We start from the raw sequence: 17,815 nt of genomic DNA, 5'->3' as shown, positions 1-17,815 counted from the left end.
TTATTATGTCTATATTGAAATGCAGATTCATGACTTTCATGCCAACCATGCCAAGTGACACATATTTGAGGACTGGCCTATATTTCGGCAAATATGAAAAATTTTAAATGCAAATGTGGGAATATTTTGTTTCAAAAATTATTTTTGTGTGCAGTCATTAAATTTATTTTTATAGAAATGCATTAATTTTATGTGGGGGATGTAGCTCAGATGGTAGAGCGCTCGCTTAGCATGTGAGAGGTACGGGGATCGATGCCCCGCATCTCCAAACTCTAGTTTTATTGCAGGGTATTCAATAAAATTAGGCAATTATTATTATTGACTTATCTTCGAAACTAAGTCATTCTCATAAATGCATTTTTGATGTCTGTGAATATTGACAACAATATAAATGAAAATATATAGACATACCTTGGATTAGGGATAAGTTGAATTCGGAATTACATTAACGTATCTGAACAATGATAAATCAATCAACGTATTGCATACATATTATCAAAAATATTAGAAAACAAGTAAGCAAAGGCTATGGTCGTGCGGGGCCGACCATGTGATACCCTACAACACTATAATATGTTAGCGGCCCACTTATGTCCAAATCCATTTTGGAAGATTTTGCTTTTGAAATTGTGTCACGGAGCACTGCCCAGATATTACCCTTAGAATTTTGACCAGGGACATTTGCCCAAAACTTATTCACTCCGTCGTGCTGTTAATTGTTGTGGTTCTGTAAAATGATAAATATAATCCAATGGTCATTCAAAATACTAGAATTCCTTCCTGTCCTTAACTTCAATTGTGTGATCAGGAAATTTTTTCTGTTTTTGGTTCATTTAAACCCCTAGATATTTCGCGATAATTTCTATTTGTGATTTCGCCGGGATTAATGGAAAATTTTACTTTTATTTAACACAACTGTTATGGTCTATTTCACCCACTAAATATTACCCGATGACCATCAAAATTGGAAGGCTTCTGCCCAGCCCATTTCAACCCCTAAATGTTATGCGATCATCTCCAAAAGCAATAGGGTTCTACTCTGGCTCTAGCCCCACCTCCATTCGTGAAGATCGGGCTATAATTGCGGCCTGTAGAGTGATTACAAATTAACATAGACGGACATATATAGCTAGATCCACTCAGCTCGGTGAGATAGAAAGATCCATATATAATTTCCTATGTGGGAAACCAATATTTCGAGGTGTTACATAATTTATGGCCCAATCAATCTTATAATACCCCCAAGCACATAGTGTTGTAGGGTATAAAAAATATAAACCACATTTAATGATGCTCCTAAAAGTCTCAGCAAGAAAAACAAAACAAAAAAAAAAAAACATTTTTATATAAAATTATTTGAATTCAACCGTATTCCACTTTAAACTACAAACATCAGTAGTGGGATTCTCTAACTCATTTTTTGAGTTCCGACAAAAATCGGTAACTTTGAAACCTAACATTTCGATATAAAAAATAAGTTAAAGTTGACAACATTGGTATCTATCGGTAGGTCTTAGGACTACTTTGATTTCGTCGTTAACTTACCGATAAATTTCGTAAATTAACGAAATTATAAGCATTTTGATTTAACCGACTTTTGTCGGTAACTCAAAAAATGAGTTAAAGAATTCTACTACAGTGCTGTTACACTTTTCGAAAAAACATAAAGTGGGTGAGGCCATAATATAGAGGCCATGCCAAAACGGGAACCTATATAATTAAATTTATACTTCAAGGATTGTCATCTACAAAATTTTCTTAAATACCAAATTTTAAACAATTTCGAGGGTAAATGTGACTAGGATTATCAAAATACCGAATATCGGTGGGTATCTTTATTTGTGCGCTATAGGAAAATGTGGACCTACATATTTTATGTTCTGCAGCCAGAGCTAGAACCTATTATGAACTACAAATACCAATCCGCTGAAAAATGTGGCAAAAATCGTCAAAATACTGAATATCTGGAGGTTCCATTATGTGGGGGCTATACGAAAACGTAGACCTATACATACTTTGTTCCGCAACAGGAGCTGGAACCCATTACGAACTACTAATACCAATTGTTGGACAAATTCGGGGGAAATTTTGGCAAAAATCAACCAATGCCGAATATCGGGAGGTACCGTTGTATGGGGGCTATACCAACACGTAGACCTACAAGTACCATGTTCCGCCACCGGAGCACCGGAGAACCCATTACGAACTTCAAATACTAGTTTTTAGACAAATCTGGGGGAACATGTGGCAAAAATTATAAAAAATACAGGATCGTTATATAGGGGCTATACAAAAACGTGAATCTGTACATATAATGTTTCACCACCGGAGCTAGAACCCAGGGAGGTACCGTAATAATATAAATTTGAAGGCAATTGATTTTTTTCCCATTTTATAAGATTTTCTATATTTGTGCTGAGCCGACCATATGATACACTACAATATGTTAGATGCCCCTTAGGTCCGAACTTATTTTGGTACTTTTCGTTATTAAAGGAATGCAAAACAATTCTGCAACAATGCTAACTTTGATTTTTTGCCGGTGGCCTCTGCTCTGACAACCGGTATTCAAAACAATTTCACTCTAAAGTTGTGGTCCATTTACCTGCTATATTTCCGCCCTGTCCTAAACTAAAACCTAATACAAAATTCCGTGTCGATTGGTGTTTAGTTGTGACATGTGGTTTGATTACGAAATTATGAAAATTTTAATATTTTGGTCTATTTAAACCCCTAAATAGACCTCTTCAAAAACACTAGGCTTCAATTCTGACCCTAACTTTACCCCATGCAAAATTTCGTGAGGATCGGACGATAATTGTTATACCCTCAATACATAGTGTTGTAGGGTGTAAAAAGTACTATTCAAAATTGTAAGTCAAAAAGACAAAATAGCATGCAAGATAAAAATGACACAAAAAGGTATCACAAAAAATATTCAATACCTACGTACCTAAATTTCAACGAAGTTTCACTACACGTCAGCATATTAATTCCTACAGACAGAAATATAGACATCGTTAAATCGGCTTAGAGTTTAATGCTCACCATGAATATATATACCCTATGGGGTCTTCGAGGTGTTGCAAATGCAATGAGAGTATAAAAGTTCCATGCTGCCCTTTTTGCAAATAACATATAGCAATCAAAATTACGCAATTAGGAGGAACCGCAGAACCAAAAGGATGTATAGAAATGTTGAAGTTAAAATTCACTATTTAGTTGGAAAGCACATCTAAAATCTTGAAGAGGTGCCGGATACAAGACAACACTGATACTACATACGCTCATTGAATTAAAAATTGAATTGAATTAAAAATATCTTAAATTAGGAGCTACTACCATATTAGAGCTGTACCTTAAAGAGGTACATTTGCAATAGGGTTATACGTTAGGGTATATTTGCTCCGTTTTAATCGCGAGAGAAACATATTCGTTTACTCTTCACTCTCTCGTTTTGTGCGGGAGCGCTATCGACTTACTCCAAGATTGGGAGTAAAAATGCTTGAAATAGAGTAGCAGTTTATACTCAGAGTAACATCGAGAGGAATAATTTTTTCTCTGATTTGGGGGTTTTAACAGCTTTGAATGTTGTGGGCGAGAAAAACAGCAGAAGCAGTGTCGTAATATTCTATCAATAGCAATCTCTTGAAGATCACTGTTTTAAAATATGTTCAAAATAAATTGTTGCATACCTTAAGGCTTTTCATAAACTCTATACTAAACGTTTAAATATCAACATTTAATTGCACCACTTAAAAATATGTTACAGCGTGTATTCACAACAGCTAGACTAACTTCATTCAATGTAAGAAATAAAAACTCATTAGAAGTTCAGGAAAAAAAAAAAAAACAAAAACAAAACATGTAAATTTGTGTTTTTTTGTTTGCTTTTCAAACGCCTTCTATTTATACTTTTACACCTTTTTCGCAACTTTCACTGCCTCAGAACCTTTGTTACTTGTCTGAACAAAAAATAACACCGTATTGTGTACAAACGAACACAGTGGGTGGGTGGAATGAGGAAGCAACGCAGAAACACACATCACCGCACAATGGCAAGCCACAAATTAATGTAACTTCTTGAGTGTGGCCATTAACAAGGAGTAAGCAAGCAAAGCGGCAACGGCAACGAACGCCACCTGCAAAGCTACCGCACGGCTCAACATGCAACTCTTGGCACGAGCTGCACCGCCACCAACAGTCATTATTAACAAAGTGGCAACAATGGGGCAAACTCAAAGTATGCTGCTAATGCGAAAATGACTTGCATCAAAATGTGTCTACAAGATGGCAGATGAAAGGCAAATGGCTATGGCCGATGAAAACAAGAAATTCGCTTAGAAAGGAGAACTGCAACAATAGCTGAATGAACGAGCGAACGAACGACAGGATTGGCAATATTGTCGGACATCAAACACCCACATCTAAAAAGAAAATACAACACGTGCATATTCGCACTTAGACTCCTTTGTCGCATTTTTACAACATTTTGGTGTGGTCTGCAGGCAAATGTTGGAAAAAAAGAAAAATAAAATTCAAAAAAAGTGTATATTTATGAAATATAATGGATAAAGGACTTTCCTATTATTATTTTACTCCTTGCTTGTAAAGTTGGGAACAAAAAAAAAAAAAATAAAGTTTTTGCATCAAAAGTGCATGTCGTTTTTTAGTAGAAAGTTTTTTTCAGAGATCAAAATTCCAAATATATTTGTGTCAAGTATTAATTTGTGTAAATGGGAGAAAATTGAGTGGAGACCTCTGGATGACAAATGGAAACTAAATTTTTTAGTTTTGCCGCATTTTATTTTACATTTAAATAATTACAGAAATATTCGAAAAAAGATTTTTATACAACACTATGTGTTGGGGGTATTATAATTTTGATTGGGCCAAAAATTATGTAACACCTCGAAATATTGGTTTCCCTATTGAGTCCAACTAGCTATGTATGTCCATCCGTCCGTCTCTCCATGTTAATTTGTCGCAATTATGGACCGATCCTCACGAAATTGAAAATGGAGGTGGGGTTAATGTCAGAATAGAACCCTATTTCTTTTGGAGATGATCGCATAATATTTAGGGGTTGAAATGGAACAAAAAGTGAAAAATTTCATGATTTTGCAGTTGCTCTACAGGTCGTATTTATGGACCAATCGACGCGGAAGTTAGCATGGGGCTAGATCCTAGGGTTGGGCATAAGCCTTCCAATTTTGATGGTCAGCGGGTAATATATAGTGGGTGAAATAGACCATAACATTTGTGTTAAATTCCATTAACCGCGAATATTTTTAATCCCGGCGAAATCACATATAGACGAAAAGGTCAATTCTGACCTTTACGTATATGCCGATTGTAAATATATCGGATACATATAGCGAAATATATACAATTTATATACACAAAGGGAAGGGATGTAAGCTAGAATGCTTATATCTCAGGAATGGCTGGACCGATTTTGACAAATTTTGACAAATTTTCAAATTCAGAATGTCCTCGTGGCACAAAAGTATAAAATCTAAAAAAAATTGCATAAAAATAAGTCAAAAATGATGTTAATATAGATTTTGTAGTATTTTGTGACATTATTTTTTCATTTATTTTTTATATATTTTTTTTGTCGCATGCGATTTTTTCAATTTGGCTTATAATATTTTTTAATATTTTTTCACCTTACAGCACAGGTTGGATTTATTATATAAGGATTGCAAATATCGTCCGATCCTCACGAAAATTTTCACAAGGGTAGGGTTGGGCTCAGAAGGGCTAGGCCTATTGTTTTCAGAGATGTCCGCAATATATTAGGGGGTTGAAATTAACCAACAGCTAAAAAATTTTTAGGACAGCGGGTACAATGGACCTCTAATTTTGTGTGAAAAAATACCAGCATTACTTACAGGAGATATTCGAAATACACAAAAGGCGAATTTCTGGCTTTTTTATGCTGATTTCGACGAATATAGCCAAATATCGTAGACAAGCAAATCATATAGATAAGTCTAAATTTGGAGATACAGAGGGGCTTCTTGCTTTTGGAGATGATTGCAAAATATTTAGGGGTTCAAATTAACCAAAAACATAAATGTTTTTTCCGATCACACAATTGAAGCCAATCGACACGCCTGTGAAGAGAGTTAAGGACCGGGAAGAAGTCTAGCATTTTGGATGACCATTGGATTATATTTATCTGTAAAATGGACTACAACAACTAACAGTCCGACGGAGTGCATAAATGTTGGGCAAATGTCCCTAGTCAAAATCCTAATTTTAAAAGCGAAATCTTCCAATATGGATTTGGACATAAAGGGGCTTCTAACATATTGTAGTGTTGTAGTGACTATAGCCTTTTCTTACTTGTTTAAAGGTATTCTTTTATTTTACGCCTAGTGGATTTTTTTTTTGCATAAAAGTCAATTTGAGGCCTGTATAATACCTTTCGAAGGCCATTAAACTATAGACGAAGTTTAGACGACGTTTTTCTAATAGTAAAGCTTTTGAAGGTATTTTAACCCTAGAAGATCATTTGAAAATTTTTTATCTTAAAAAAAATAATAAAAACTTACATCTAAAGAAGACCTTTTGAAGGTCCTCGTAATTCAAATTGTCTCTTTGAAGGACGTCTATTTCTTGAAAAACTCTAAAACACCAATTTGAAACAATTTACCCTCCCCTAACCACTAGTTATGAGTCAAAAATAATTTAGCATTTTGCCTTAACACCCCTCACAGAATTATGTTTTATCTACTACTTTACGTCACAATTTCCTGCTCTATGCTTAAAAGCACCTTCTAGGTAAATTAAAAAAAAAATACAAAAAATATCATACCTAAAGAGAGAGGCAGCAACGAAAGTGTTTTTTTTTTTGGTGAGTAAGTTGTTGAATTACTTCGTCCTGTTTTTCTGCCTGAATTCTTAAGTGGCTGAAAATTTACTTAGAATATATTGTACTTAAGCAAGGTGTTGTGGCAAAAAAGGCCATCCAGGCAGCAAGAAGGTGTAAACAGTAGAAGGTGTAGATAGCAAAGATGATGTGGGAGCAAAAAATTCCAGGTGGCAGTTGGTTTTCTTTTAGATTTTCCCCCAAAAAAGATGAAATATGTTTTGTGGGGGACCTTTCATTTACAGAAGGTAATTTATTAAAAGTTGAGGCCAGTAAACTATGTTCCTCTTTTTATCTTTGGTGAGGCTTTCTCTCTCTCTCTCTCTCTCTCTCTATAGAAAGACAATAGAATGTAGTTTTTTTTTGTTTTAAAAATAGTAATTGCTTGTTGGGTTTCAGAATTAACATTTTTTGTGCTAGTTTCATAAATGTTTTTAATGAGAAACTATGAAACAAAAGGTGTTGACGTACTAACTTTTAGAAATATGTAAATTAAAAGAAGTAGCTCAAGTAAAAGACGGAAGTTAAATGGTTAAAATAATATGTCAAAAGTATTTGCTTCTTCTAGTGTAATATCCAAAAAATAGGTTAACATAGAGGAATAAGTGGGTGTTGTTTTAACACGAGACTCCTTTATACCAAAATGTGCTAAAATCGGCTTGAGAGTGCATCAAATAAAAACCAACATTTTATTACATCATAAAAGTTGGAATTTGAACACAAATTCTTTGAAAATCACTAGACCCATTTGTGTGATCCTTATAACATAATGGCTAAGGTGTTAGTTAAAAAATAAAATCTATATTCGTCTGAAAATTTTAAAAAAAATTAAGATCAGATTCTCCTTACAGCATTTTTCTTATGGTTGAAATCCTGGATAAGTACCTATGTCGGTAGCAATGCAATACCAAAGATCTATCTAGGGATTTTTGTCGCTCCAGGGAGTAATTATGGGGAAAATATTATAGCACAAGACCTAAGCTGCTAAGATTATTTTCCTTAAAAATATTTGAATTTGTAACCCCCAAAAAATTGTTGGGAACGTAGAATACCGTACGTGAATTTACCATAAAATTATAAATTAAGCTGTGAATTCAAAGCCTTTTATGAGATTTGCCGTTATTACCCAACACCATTCCTTCCACTTCGAATTTCTAAGCTCTCAGACAAAATTGGTTAAGAACGTGGACCTGAGAGGAACGGCTATAAGGACCATCATCAAAAAAACAAAAAAAAAAAAAAAAAACAAAAAAATGCCTGCGATTTGGAGTTTTGCCACCAACTGCATTTGGAATGGCCCTCGAAGAATGTTACGCCAGGAAGTAATTTTATACAGTTGCTACTCCGAAATATTGACCAACATTGACAATGTTATGACATTAGAAACCAATATGCCGAATAAGGGCCAAATGAAATGCAAAATAAGATTTCAGAAATAGCCGAAATCATATGTGGGTTATACCAAAACGTGCGCTTATAATGATAATTTTCTCCAAAAATAATTTTCTCAAATTAATATTATGGAGAAAAATACTTGAAACCGAGGTATACACTCAAATGGTAGCTATGCCAAAAAATGGATCGGGTGAGATAAAACAGCTGCAACCAAATTCAGACTGCTGTTATTTCTAAGCCACTAGTCCAACAGTGACAGCTCATTATATTGTTTACAAGCGTACAAAAGCATTTTAATGAGAATTTTCCAGAAAAAAAGTTATTCGTGATGGAATTCAAGCGTGATAGTGTGATTTCTTTATATTTGGCTGGAAAACCACAAGTGGCTATAGTTAGAGCATTCCAGCTAGGGCATTCCATCGCTCGTTACCATGATACTGGTAGCGTAGCCCAACGTCAAGAAAATAGACGAAAGAAAACAGCAACATCAGCAGAAATGTCTCGGAAAGTAAAGAAGCGACTAAAGCGAAACCCGTGTCGCAGTGGCCAAAAAATGGCTCATGAGCTGAATATATCGCAATATTCCATTCGGCAAATATTGAAAAATGAGCTCGGGGTAAAGCCATCGAAATTCCAAAAAATGCAAGAACTTACACTGCAACTGAAAGAAAATAGAGAATAGAAAATAGAAATAGAGAGTTGCTTCGCTGGGCCCAAAGTGGATAACTGCAGAATTTGGTTTTCTCCGATGAGAAAACATTCGTTGTCCAGCAGTTTGTAAACAAACAAAATGATCGTGTTTACTTGCCAAAAAAGGCCAGCTGAAAATGTGCACTTCGGTTGGCCACCAGAACTCAAGCGCCGGCCATGGCGATGGTGTGGGCCGCCATAACAGCCGATGGCCGCTCTCCGCTCGTATTAATCGACCGTGGCATCAGAATAAATGCCGAATATTATCGCTAAAATATCCTTGAGGCTGACCTTGGACAAACCAACAGGAATCAACACCACGTCTTTATACAGCCCCCATATAACGGTTTCCATTTGAGCAGTATATTCCGACGCATTTTTTTTTGAGGATATAAAAAGTTCGACCCGACCGAACTTAGCTGCTTTCTTACTTGTTTTCCGTAATATGGTTATCCACCTCCAAAATAGGCCAAATACAAATTTTTAGCGAAATCGATTGAAGAATCCATCGAAATAGATAAAATCAGGAATTGAGATAAAGATGTGGTTTGATAAAATTGTAAGAAAAGTACTAAATAGTACTTAATATGATATTGGATGAAGGGATTGTGCTGGAATTTTGAAATTTGTTGTGGATGTCACTTTTGGTGTCTGTGATTAAGATATGTAGGTGTGTTTGAAAATTCGATTGTTTGAAGGGCAGCTGTCAATTTTCAGGACAATTTCCTATTTCTTTGAGCTGGCGAACTACAATTGTACTAAATGGTACAAATTTTTGTAATAGGGGAAATTACGGGACTAAAATCCTGAAATTTGGTATTGAGGTCACCGTTGGTTTGTAGGATTTAGATATGGAGACGTTGAAACTGTTTTGGACAGAAAAATTGGAGGAGCAAGTTGAGTTTAGGGGATATTCTCGGATCATTTTGAAGTTGGGTATTTTTAACCTGTTCGGGGGAAATACTCGGTTACCCGGTTATTTGACCCGAAATTTCTGATACATCATCCGGTTTTTATCAGTTCTACAAAATCGTTTCCTACAAAATGGGTATCATTTGAAAGCTAATGGAAATACCTATTATTGGAACCGGTTCCGGAATAATGCAAGAAACGTGGTATTTTTATACCAGTACTTTTTAAAAAACCCCGTAAGAACTCGAAAATGGACTCATGTTACACTCTTGCCTTTCCAATATGGTATGTGCTATTATATCTTATAGTTCCAAAGATATTAGTGATGCAAATCATGAAAATGAGATTTTCTCCACTAATTAGCATCTAACCTTTTTTAAGTAGCATGCCTTCGGCCGGGGCTCGAGGTTTTCTCCCCTGGGGTATGTCCAAAACCGACTACGCGATCCATAGTTTTTCTAAACATTGTAATTTTTGTAAGTAGGCGGCCTTCAGCCGGGATATTCTCTTCTGTGGTATGTCCAACATCGGCTACGCGATCCATAGCTTTTCTAAACATTATAATAGCCGAAATTCGACTTCAAATTCAACATCTTCTGAACAAAGCTATAAATGTTAGATACATATTAGTGGAAAAAATCTGAATTTCATAATTTGCACCACTAATATCATCGGAACTACAAGAGTTATCAATACATATGGCATCCTTTTGGAAAGTGTAGGCTACAATGTAGTATGCAGTTTCTAATACCCCATAATGGTTCCATTTTTAGGGGGTTTTCAAAAAGTTCCGGTTCACAAATACCAATTCTCTTGTATTACTCCGGAACCGATGTAAATCAACCCATTGTATAGCCAATTGTTAGATAGGTATTTCCATACGCTTTCAAAAGATACCCATTTAGTACATTTCAGTTATGTAGAACCGGATAGAACTCGGATGTTGTACCCGAACTTCCTGGTCTAATAATCGGGTATTTCCCCCACAAAAAATTACGTGTCGTAATCAGGTTGAAAAGATCTACACGTTGTAAAAATTCAGCTCAATCCGAGCACAGCCCCCAAACTCAATTTTAGCCAAATTGAATGTGGATCCATGGTGCAACGGTTTTACTGATATCCTCCCTGGTAAACTTCAAATTGAAAGCGAAACATTTTCATATTATTCTTTCCGAAAAAGGAAAAATTTGAATAATATATAAAACCTTGAAAATCTTAAAATTTAGTACGATCTATGGAGTTTTTATAAAAAAGTTTGGAAAAGCTGAACAAATTGTCATAAAATAATTTCAGATTCTAGTAGAGGAAAAATATGCACATAACACATATAACACATATTATTACTTGAATAATGGCAAATATAAATAATTCGCTACTAAAAATTCTTTACCAGAAAATACTAACCTAAGAAGACCACCAAAATCTAACGAAGCTTTATTAAAATCACCCAAACAATTCAAAAGGGATCCGTTGTTCGAGGCAAAACTAAATTCCCTAACAAATATTTGTTTATGCATAAAGTGAAAACAATCTCCATAAAACCAAAATTTCGTTAAGATTTTCGAATCAAATTCTTATGAATATTGTTGTTATGAATAAGTAAATGAAATTTAATTTCACGCTTTGTAAAACTCGTAGAGCAAACAAAATGGAAGCCAAAAAACAAACTAGTTTTGGTAAAAGGACCATCGACTTGGCAAAAACTCATAATTCCTGGTATGTATGTGCATATTTTCGTGCTGCCTATTTTCCACTCCTGCCATTCCTTTAACGAGATAATAACGCATGTATAGATACGTGGAGAACTAGAGATTCCTTGCCATCTTTTTCTTCTTCTTTTTTTTTTGCAATATATATGCCTTATGCAGGGTTCGGATACGCGTGTGTGTGCGTGTTTTTGTGTAGGATTTTTGTCCACCCACACGCATAAACTTTACCACATCCTCGCCTATCCACGTTTGTAATAATTTCCTTATGAATGACAAACTACACGTCCGCTTTTTCAGCTAACCATACCCCACCCCACCCCATCTCATCTTGTCTAAGACGGCTTAACTGCTATTCATTCAGTCGGATGGTTGGCTGGTGCAAAAATATGAACGGAATATTCATAAAATCGTATAAAATATTGAAGTTCGTAAAAAACGCACACACACTCACACAAACCGAAAATAAAAAACTATATTCTTCTGCGATATAGCATTTGTACGGGAGGGGAGGGGAGCGACAATGTAAGTGTTTGTTATATACATCGTTGGGTTGAATAGAACGTGGTAGTAAACTTCATAAAATTAGAAAAAATGTAACAAGGCAGAACGTAATCATACTTGGTAGTCGTACTTCACATCACAAGTAGTAGTGGTCGTAGTTTTTATGGATTGTCTTTTCTTTGGGCCTTTTTCTTTTGTTATTACTAAAGGGATAATGAAAGTGAAACAGTTTTCATAGGTTCTGGGCAATTTTGTGTTGTTACTGTTGTCGTCGTTTTGTTTAGGTCTTATGTAGTTCCATGAAAATACTACCGTTCCGCAGGCAGAAATGAATATAAGTTCCCAAAAAAAAAAAAAAAAAAAACTGAAACATATCACAAAAGTAATGGAATCTAATAATAACTATGTTTGTTTATTAAAATAGGTTTTATAAAAGAAATCTTGTGAAGGCAAGAAGAAATCTGTATCTCATATAATAAACTGTCCGCGTTGCTGGCCCGTTGTTTGAGTATTCTCGCATATTTTTAAGGGCATAATATTCTAGAAATTAAATTTAGTTTTCTAGTCCATATTTGGTGCAATCTTATTAGTAATGTGCTCCAAAACAAGTAAGCCAAGGCTATAGTCATGTAGGGACGACCATGTGATATCCATTTGAAAGATTTCGCTTTTGAAATTATGCCACGGAGCACTGCCTAGATATTACCCTTAGAATTTTGACCAGGGACATTTGGCCAATATTTACGCACTCCGTCATGCTGCTAGTTGTTGTGGTTCATTTTACAGCTTAATATAATCCAATGGCCATCCATTTTGGTTCATTTATATCCGATATATTTACTATCGACATCTACGTAACAGTCAGAATTGACCTTTTAGTCTATTTGTGATTTCGCCGGGATTAAAAATAGTCGCGGTTAAATGGAAAATTTGACTTTTATTCAACAAAAATGTCATGGTATATTTCACCCATTAAGTATTACCCGATGTCCATCAGAATTGAAAGACTTCTGCCCAGCCCTAAGCTCTAGGCCCATGCTAACTTCCGCGTCGATTGGTCCATAATTGTGACCTGTAGCGCAACTGCAAAATCAGGATTTTTTTCAGTTTTTGGTTCATTTCAACCCCTAAATTATGCAATAGGCTTCTATTCTGGCCCAAGCCCCACCTCCATTCTAAATTTCGTGAAAATCGACCTGTAGAGTGATTACAAATTAACATGGACAGACGGACGGATGGACATACATAGCCAGATCGACTCAGCTCGCCGAGATAGGAAGATCCATATATACTTTTCTATGTGGGAAACCAATATTTCGAGGTTTTACATAATTTTGATCCAATCAAACTTGTAGGGTATAAAAAGGAGACAGACAGATGGACATTTTGTAGTCGACATAGCACTTTACTCTGATGAAGGAGAACTTCGTTACTGGGTTCAATTACGATAAGATAGAGCTATATCATAAAATATAATACATTTTTTTCTATGGTTTCTTAGCTCCTGATTCTATCCTCACGAAGAAAGCAAAATATTTTGTGGTTAGAATTGACAAAAAATATAATTTTCCTGATTTTGCAGTCACTTTACAGGCATATTTAGAGAGTGAAATGTGTGAGAGATATAATAACTTCTATTAAGCCGCAAATATGTTTATCCTCGGTGAAATTACAAAGACATAGAAAGGTACTTCTGTCCGTTAGATTGATGCTGAGAGCCAAAATATATACAGGGTGAGATGAAAAAACTGCCACCAACTTCAGAATGCTGTCATTTCAAAGCCACTCGTCCGGCAGCTATTAAAATTATTCCAGTGACAGACCATTTTATTGTTTACAAGCGTACAAAAGCATTTTGGTGAGCATTTTCCAAGAAAAAGTTATTCGTGATGGAATTCAAACGTGATTGTCTGTTTTCTCTATATTTGGCTGGAAAACAACAAGTGGCGATCTTTAGAGCAACGTGATTGTCTGTTTTCTCTATATTTGGATGGAAAACAACAAGTGGCGTTCGTTAGAGCACTCCAGCATTTAAATGTGAATAAACCTTTTGTGTCTCGTACCATCGCTCGTTACCGTGATACTGGTAGCGTAGCCCGACGTCAAGGAAGTGGACGGAAAAAACAGTAATATCTGCAGAAATGATTCGGAAAGTAAAGAAGCGACTTGAACACGTCACAGAAGATGAAAAATTTCTGGTGAGCTGAACATATCGCAATATTCCATTCAGCAAATATTGATAACGAAATGATCAGCTGAAAATGTGCACCTTCGGTCGGCCACCAGAACTCAAGCGCCGGCCATGGTGGTGGTGTGGACCGCCTTAACAGCCTATGGTCGGTCTCCGCTCGTATTAATCGACCGTGGCATCAGAATAAATGCCGAATATTATCGCAACAATATTCTAAAGGGTGAATTAAAGCCTTGGGCACGCAAACATTTTGGCCGCAGACCTTGGACATTTCAACAGGACTCAGCACGCGCCACCCAAGAATGGTTGCAAAATTAGGTTCCCCGCTTTATTTTCAGCGCACAATGGGCACCAAAATCTCCGGATACCAATCCGTCGGACTATTGTGTCTGGAGTATTTTGGCACTAAAAATACCAAAGTGTCGATCACCTCAAGCAAGCGCTACGCCGGGAATGGGCCAAAATACCACAGAGCAACATTCGGGCAGATGGGGACGGTTTCATTGGCAGTTTTAAGGCTATAATTTTGGCCAAAAGTGACCAATTCGAACAAATCTAAATTTATTCTAAAATTTTATGCTATTTCCGACATATTCTCCTCTAATCAATAAAATTAAAAAAAAAAAATTAAAAATTATGGCGTTCTACTTTGTTGCAGTTTTTTTTCATCTCACCCTGTATTGTATCTATTTTGCTACATATCCAACGTCTTGGCTATTAGCATCACTGTAATGTTCAGAAGTGACTTTTTAATTGTTTAGCTTCTGCCCAGCCCTGAACTTTAACGCCATGCAAATTTCCGCGTCGATTGGTTTCAGCTCTATGTTTGTGGTCCATTTCAACCCCTAAATATTGTGCGATTATCTGCAAGTACAATAGGGTTCAATTGTGACCCTAACCCCACCTCCATTTTCAATTTCGTGAGGGTCGGGCCACAATTGCGACCTATAGCATGATTACAAATTAACATGGACAGGCGGACATATATAGCTATATCGACTTAGATCGGCGAGGTAGGAAGATCCATATATAGTTTTCTACGTCGGGTACCAATATTTCGAGGTGTTACATAATTTTTGGCCCAATCAAACTTATAATACCCCCAACACATAGTGTTGTAGGGTATAACAAAATGTTTTAAGTCATTTTGACACAATCCGACTCTAGAACAGAAGTGGATTTCATCTAGTTCATTTGAAGTAAAATTCCCTTCTACGAAAACATGAAATGAAAAATAATTTTCTTTAAATTTTCTTCAATTTGACATTTCTATCCATTATAAAAGTTTGCATAGAACAATAATTGAGGGCCTGGTTATGCCATGGCAAAAACAATTTCTACGTCTGTTTATTATATTTTTAAAAATGGTAACAAAATATTTATACAAAGATATTTTTAACCAAAATCTACAAAAATGGCCACAATAATTTGAACAGTGTGGTTCCGCTCTTAAGCAAAATATTGACGTAGGGTAAGTGTACCAGCAGTCGGCACTTTTAGGATTTTCGCGTTTTTAATAGCTCACCATTCTGAGTGGAACTTTTCAATTTTTACAAAGTTAATTTATTCAGATTTTCAGAAATTCAGAAATTTTGTATAGTTTTTGTAATAATAAATAAAGTTTTAATAACTTTTTATTAAATTTCATAAATTTGTAGTTTTATTAAAACAATGCTTTTTTGCCAGTAGTCGGCACCACTTGCTAATTGTCGGTATGGCATGTTCCAACAGTCGGCATACCAATTTTTTTGTAAGAATAGTGAATAATAATAATAAATTAATTCATTAAAATATAATATTTTTGTTTAGTTAAACTGATTCGACGTCATTATTGTACTTTTCTTAAGAATATGGATTGTTGAGGACCTTCACAGACAAAAATTTAATTTTTATTAGAATAAATCATCTTTTCTTAGCGAAATTGTGCACAATGATAGCTGACAATGTATTTGAAGTAAACAAAATACATTTAGTTATAATAGTTTCATTTATTTGGGCTTAAAAATAAAAATAAATCAAAATGCCCAAGTGCCGATTCGGTTGAAAAACGTAACTAAGATCTTATATAGGCGTACTCTTATATAGGCGCTATAACCGAACATGGGTCTACGTCGACATTCTATTGTGGAGATGTTTCTGATCTCGTCTTAAATATTCAAGAAATTAAATTATGATATTAAATTATAATATTAAATCACATATCAAGTTATTATTTATAATTTTCGCAAGATATTTTAATTCGGATTGTAAATTAAAGCTTAATCAAATTATAATTTATTATATTATATAAATTATAACTACTGGGCATCTGTAAACAGAGAACTATAATTCCCACAAACATACAAATATGCACTCAAATCTATTTTTTTCAAGAGAGATGTTATCATCATATTGTTAATAGAAACAAATTAAAAATTATTTCCTCATTTTCATGTTGAGCGCCAGTTGCGGAATGCATGTAACCCACGAACTTCATGGATATTTATACAGTTATCAACGATTGGATGAGTGTGGTATCATGGCATGAGTTTGCGCTTTGGCTAGTGGTGAATTTTGTAGTTGTTCTCTTTACTTTCCATTTAGGAAGAGCATTTGATGGATGTAAACAAAATAAATCAACAGGTGCTTTTTGGAAGGAATATAAACATTTTTCACTTGGGAAAATGCAATGGAAGTGGAAGGGAAATTTTAACAGAAGTTAAATGTTAAAATTCTGTTATGTTACACTGCTTGGTTTACCGATAACATTAATTGAGCCTTACAGCACATGATTCCGTATTGGATTAACATGAGTCGTTTTCAGAAGGAATTCAGAGTGTATTTCGAGAGTTAAATTGTAAATAAAAAAATGTTGGTCCATTTGAACATTCTTAAAAAACAACAGGCTTTTTTTTAGACCCTTACCTTACCCCTATGCAAAATTTCGAGGGGATCGGAGGTCAATATTGGTCAATATTGGTCAATATCAATATTGTCCATTTCATATCGGACCTAAATAAATATGATGTAAATATCATTATAAATATATAAGGAAATCGAACATTTATATCCAATTTATGGGAAATTATAAATTCCATATTAATCTCAGGATTCTGGTTGAGAGACAGATAAAAATATTGAAAATTTTGTCCCTTTGTGGATGAGGTACCAGAAGGGGTTTGCAAAAGAAATGGTCCGATCTCTACCGTCTTTACAACAGATTTTGTGTTGATGGAAACATCGAGATGTACCAATTCTGGAATGGAATCGGATGTTGATTTAGCTTTTTATGAGCTTCATGGATATTCAAAATTTTGAACCTTTGTGGGCGAGGTACCAGAAGGAGTGAACCGACATATTCCATCTTAACACCAGACCTTGGGTTAGTATAAATATTGGGATGTGTGAAATTTGAAGACAATCGGACTCTTACATCACATTTTATGAGAGTTGTAATTATTCAAAATTTTGACCATTTGTGGGGAGGTACTTGATGGAGTGAACCGATATTGTCCATTTTCGCACCTAACCCAGCACTGCCGCAAATAATAAGATTTG

At 35.1% G+C, this 17,815-nt stretch overlaps 1 non-coding gene across 1 annotated transcript; it reads left to right on the top strand.

Moving 5' to 3' along the window:
• The first annotated feature begins 195 nt into the window (after positions 1 to 195).
• Positions 196 to 268, top strand: TRNAA-AGC (transfer RNA alanine (anticodon AGC)). Its single transcript has one exon. It is a non-coding gene; the product is annotated as a tRNA-Ala (tRNA).
• The last annotated feature ends 17,547 nt before the right edge of the window (positions 269 to 17,815 follow it).

The sequence above is a fragment of the Musca domestica genome, unplaced genomic scaffold, assembly GCF_030504385.1.
Source record: "Musca domestica strain aabys unplaced genomic scaffold, Musca_domestica.polishedcontigs.V.1.1 160, whole genome shotgun sequence".
NCBI classification, from domain to species: domain Eukaryota; kingdom Metazoa; phylum Arthropoda; class Insecta; order Diptera; family Muscidae; genus Musca; species Musca domestica.
This window is presented reverse-complemented; position numbering and strand designations above follow the sequence as displayed.